Source organism: Trachemys scripta, chromosome 1 (assembly GCF_013100865.1).
Source record: "Trachemys scripta elegans isolate TJP31775 chromosome 1, CAS_Tse_1.0, whole genome shotgun sequence".
NCBI classification, from domain to species: Eukaryota; Metazoa; Chordata; order Testudines; family Emydidae; genus Trachemys; species Trachemys scripta.
In genome coordinates this window covers 307,432,017-307,436,872 of record NC_048298.1, presented here as the reverse complement: position 1 = coordinate 307,436,872, position 4,856 = coordinate 307,432,017, and the positions used below count along the sequence as shown (strand labels likewise).

The following is a 4,856-nucleotide window of genomic DNA, read 5'->3' as shown; positions in this document are numbered from 1 at the left end:
TTGAGTAAATTGGAGCAAGAAAGTGGGATAAAATAAGGAAGGGAAAAAGAAACTGAGGAAGGAGAAATGGAAATGAGTACAGGAAATAAGGAGAGGAAGGAGAGAATGGAAGCAAGGATAGTGAGACTGGAAACAGAGGGATTGTGAGGGAGATAGACAGGAGAAGAGGAAAAACAATTAGCACACAGAAAAGAATTATTTTTGTTACAAATTGTAAAAAGGGCCAGATTCTATTTTCACTCACACTAGTCAGAGTAATTGCACTGACATTTTAAAGGTATATGCTTTATTTGGGTTCCAGACAGATGCTTTTCCAAGCCAGCCTTCAAAGCAATTGTAATAGATTGTAGGATTGAAGTCTACGTAGTTTAAAGCTGCCTGTTTCCTACCACTTTCCAACTGTTCACATATGCCAAATAGTGGTAGACACTTATTTTATCCAAATATTCCTCTTCCTCCTTGAAAATAGTCATAGTTCTACAGGCTCTGGGCCAGATTCTGTCCTCAGTTACAGTGTTGTAAATCCTGATAGTGTTTAGGCTGAAGAGGGAGTCATTGAATAAATGGAATATTCACTTTCTAATTCTGGAACAAGAGTCTAACTACTGGTTCACATGTGTGAACACTTGGGAATGTTGGCGGTAGTAGGAGGAAGCTTTAAACTACATACATTCCAATCCCACAATTTATTACACCTGATTTGAAGCTGTCTTGATATCACAGGATTCCTGTGATAGCCTAAACCCTTTTAAAAATATGTCAAATATTTGATTTCGCCTTTTCAGTGAAAATACATTGGACTTCTAGTTGCCACACTTTTACTTCATGAAACATGGAAGGATATCACTCTTCACATAAATCATTAGTTATACTATTGGTTCAGCTTTGGTGAATTTATCTACTTCCAGTCAATAAATTAGAACTTTTGTAGTGACGCTGCTGACATCAGACCTGTCCATGAGAGCTGTAGCGTGGAGAGTATAAATACATCAGTTTCACATTCATGGTATTTATGAAGAGATATACTTTTTTTTTTTTTTAGTTTTTGAGCTAGAGCAAGTGCTTTCAAACTATAAGATGGAATTGATTAATTTTAATGGTATTTTTGAATAAGGTCAGCCTCACCATGGATCTGTGGATGACAAGAGATAAAACGCAATACAACAATGCTTGAATTGGGAAGTATAGGTGTCTATGCCAAACCCTCACTTTTCACTGCTGTCAGTTGAAAAAATAATTAAAAGATAATTGGTATATGCCATAACTTTTTTCCAAGTTTGAGTAATGAGACAGTGAATTCAAAGCTAGGATTTGTGATCCTTTAGTGGAATTATGATTAGCAAAACTCCAGTACATACATACATACATTTCTAAAATTGCAAACACAAATGTTCAAATTTAAACGTAAACCTTACATTCGTTTGTTCTAGTGATAATGATCTGTACTAATGTGTGAGAGACCACGTGCCATTGCTAGTTCAGATCTCTTGTTGGGACTTTGTAGAGGCAGAGTGCTCATTGGTTACTCTTTTGGCTGATTAAATAGAATTACGGATTCCATCTACAAATCCTGATTCAGAAAAGCACTTAAGGACATGCTGAAGTCCATCCCTATTCAAAAAAAGCACTTAAAATCACATTTATGTCCCATTGACGTCAATAGGACTTAAACACATACTTAAAGTTAAGCATGTACTTAAGCACAGTTCCCGAATAAAGATGTTTTAATTAACAGAGACCAGAGTCATGTTTATCCTCTGCAACTAGAAGGGTGGCCAAAGTATGTGGACCATTGAGGATAAGTTGAATTTGTTTTGATTCTCAGAATCAGAGAAGCCATAAAACAAACAAAGAAAACAAAACAACAAAACCCTAAATGTAGAAATGGTAGAATATAATATTTTTTTGTTTAATCTTAAATATTTCTCTGGTTTGTATGTATTTATTTAGCTGAACATTTTTCTGTTTTGGTTCAAACTATTTACAATACAAACTCAAAAGAATCCCTTACTGTGGATGGTAATTAACATAATTAAAAATGTCATCCTTTCATAGTCATTGAGTTAGACCTTTTTCATTATCACTTCATTTCTTTCTTGCGTCGGACACAAAAATGGCATGTACAGTATGACATTGTACCCTAGGTGCCGTTAACCATAGGACACGTATGTGTTCCCCCATAGCAACAGGTGTTCTCCTCTTTCCAGGGCTTCTACAGCTAGGGTGAAGTGCGCTAATCATTCTTTCTTACTTCCACCATATAGTAATGGTGTCACAAAAGCGTTTGGCTTGGGCTGTTGACTTCAGCCCGAGTCTCAGGGTGGGGCTGTTGTTAGGAAGGAATTAGTTGTAGTGAGCCAAAAGCAGCGCTATTTCTAGTCTATCCCCCACATGAAAATGATTAGCCCAACACACCAAAGGCACGCAGGAGAAGAGCATAGCCCTTCAGTCAATTCTGCTCCTTCTCACCTCCGCACATTACCCACCCAGATCCCCTGGCATTTGTGGTTGCACTGTGCGGGGCTTGCAGAGGTGGGATGGAAGTGGGGCAAGCAGCTCGACCGACTCGTGCTCCTTACACAGGCATGAGGCTCTCTCTGGGGGTGTACTGCACACTGTGGTTGACATAAATTGACGCAGGGTGGAGAGGGCTGGTATTTGCTTCCTTTCTTGGTACGGGGGAGCAGTTCAGGAGAAAGAGCTGGATTAACTAGCAGTGCGAGAGGCTGAGCTCTCCAGGTCCTCGAAGAAGCGGGCATGAGTCCCATGGCTAGAAAGGGGGAAGCAGCCGCGCAGAGGAAGTGCGCAGCCTCCATTTTGGCAGAGGGAGCGAGGAGAGCCTGGCTCTCGGTGTCTTGCCGCCTTTGCCGCTCTGAGCCCCGCGGACCACCCCAGGGCATTGCCTGGGGCGCCCTGCGTGTGTCACTGCAAGGCAGAGGCGCTTCCAACTGCCCCCCATCTGAGGCTCAGCTTGGTTTGAATTGGTCCCAAGTTCCCCGCAGCAGCTTCCGACAAAATGGAGGACGTTCCCACCACTACCACTACCACCACCACCACCAGCAGCTTCTCCAGGAGCTATGGCGGCTACTGACATGGCTCCCTCCGACAGCGTGGGTGGGAGTCCTTAGTGGAGGAGGCGGGGAGACTCCTGAGTGGGGCCTGGGTGTGGAGAGTCTCTGCCCCGGGGGAGGGGACTGTGCGTTCTCTCGCTCTTCTGTGGGGGAGGGTTTCCATTAGCCACACTCTGTCCTTCATGGAAATGGCTCCAGCCCAGGTTCATATCCCTGCCGGGGGGCGGGGCCCAACCTATAAGAAGCTGTGGATGAGGTGTGCTTGCCCTGCCCTCGGCGAACATGGGGTGATTACCCCGAGCCCACGACTGGGGCTGTTGCCCATAGGGACTCTGCACAAGGATGGGATAGGGTAATACACTGTACTCTCCCCACCCCAGCAGTTGTCTGGATGAGTGTGGCCAGCCTTGCACCAAAACTTCTGCAAGTTACTGTCAAACAGCTGCACTGGGAACCGGAGCGGAGCCTCCATCGCCTCCCAGCCCCAATACCCGGGTATTAGAACTACTGCTGCTGCTGGTGGGCAATGAAATTCGGGTTTCTCTAACCTGATGGATCAAAGTGGGAAGAACTGTGGGCGTGGTTAGAAGAAAGATTGGCAGCTTTTAGACCCAACTTGCTGCAGGATGCTACGATGGACGGACGGTCCGTCCAATCGGCTTGCCTACCGCTAAAGCTCACCCTCTGTGGGAGCCAATGGGCATGTTAGGGAGGCCGTTCTTCCCCAAGCTCGGTTGGCCCTGCTCCTCCTTCCCCTCGCTAGCAGCTGCGCTTAGCCCGGGACTGGACCGAGTTAGAGTTGAGGCGGCGGAGGAGTAGCGCGGAGTGCGTGTGACCGGGGGGAGGGGGAGCCCCGAGCCTGTGAGCGGTGGGGAGCTGGGTAAGGTGGGGACGGGGAGTGCCGCACCCTAGGGGCGGACAGGGGGGTAGCTGGAGGCTCAGAGCTGCCCCTAGGGCGGGGATGGGAGGGGAGCCGCCGTGCCTCACAGCCACCCGGGCTAAGTGCCCCACTGTGGCGTCGCTGCTGCCGCCTCTCGTCACAGAGAGGAGCGGGTAGGACTGGGGCAGCCCCCGTGACAATCTCGGTGGGGTGGCGGCGAAGGAGGTAAATCGGAGGCGGGCTGGGGCAGAACCGGGGGCGCAGGGGCATTTGGGGGGAGGGGTGTTTCAGTTTTAGCGCCTCCTATTTTAACTCGCTCCCTCCTCCTCCGGGCCCTCGGCTGTTGTTGTGCCCCGCTTCCTCGCCCCCTCCCGCCCGCGGGTGTCTCCCTCCTTTGCCCGGCGCTGCGCTCCGCGGATCCTGCCGCCGCCGCCGCTGCTCCCCTCCCGTATTGTTTGGCTGGGTGTCTCTAATGGCGGACAGGAGGCGGCAGTGCTGCTGGCCGACTGCAGGGGGGCAAACCCGAGACCCGGGGCAACTGCTTAGGGAGCGTGCGGGGCACAAGGGCGTTATTCCAGCATAGAGGGGTGGCTGCTGAGGTCTCTGTGCCCCCCGCGGCAGGGGGCTCCGCTGAGGGGCTGTTTGGGCAAGTTAGCAGATAATAAGCACTCCTCTGCTGCCGGGCTACTTCTTACTTGCACCTTCCCAGGAAAGGCCCCGGGGCAGATCCGTGCAATCCTTCCTTCAGCGGGGAGCTGGACGTCTCTTTGGGGTGATACCCCATAACCCACTGGGAAGGCCATGTGTAGGAGTGGGGGGTGAGGGAAGTGGCGGGCAAGGCAGGTAATACCTGCCCAGGCAAAGGGGACGCTGCTGACTCCCCTCCCCCCCCCCCCCCCCCCCCC

The 4,856-nt window shown here is 49.6% G+C and overlaps 1 protein-coding gene across 13 annotated transcripts in view; it reads left to right on the top strand.

Moving 5' to 3' along the window:
• Positions 1–3,801: 3,801 nt before the first annotated feature.
• The window catches only part of ZMYM2 (zinc finger MYM-type containing 2), a 185,597-nt gene continuing 184,542 nt past the window's right edge, over positions 3,802–4,856 (top strand). For 9 of the 13 annotated variants that reach the window (XM_034758789.1, XM_034758797.1, XM_034758798.1 and 6 more), the window contains exon 1: positions 3,802–3,951. The gene's annotated coding sequence lies outside the window, so the exon portion shown is untranslated. Of the gene's footprint in view, positions 3,952–4,071; positions 4,177–4,856 lie in introns of those variants that run through there. The other 4 variants (XM_034758796.1, XM_034758794.1, XM_034758795.1 and 1 more) reach the window with 3 other exon arrangements.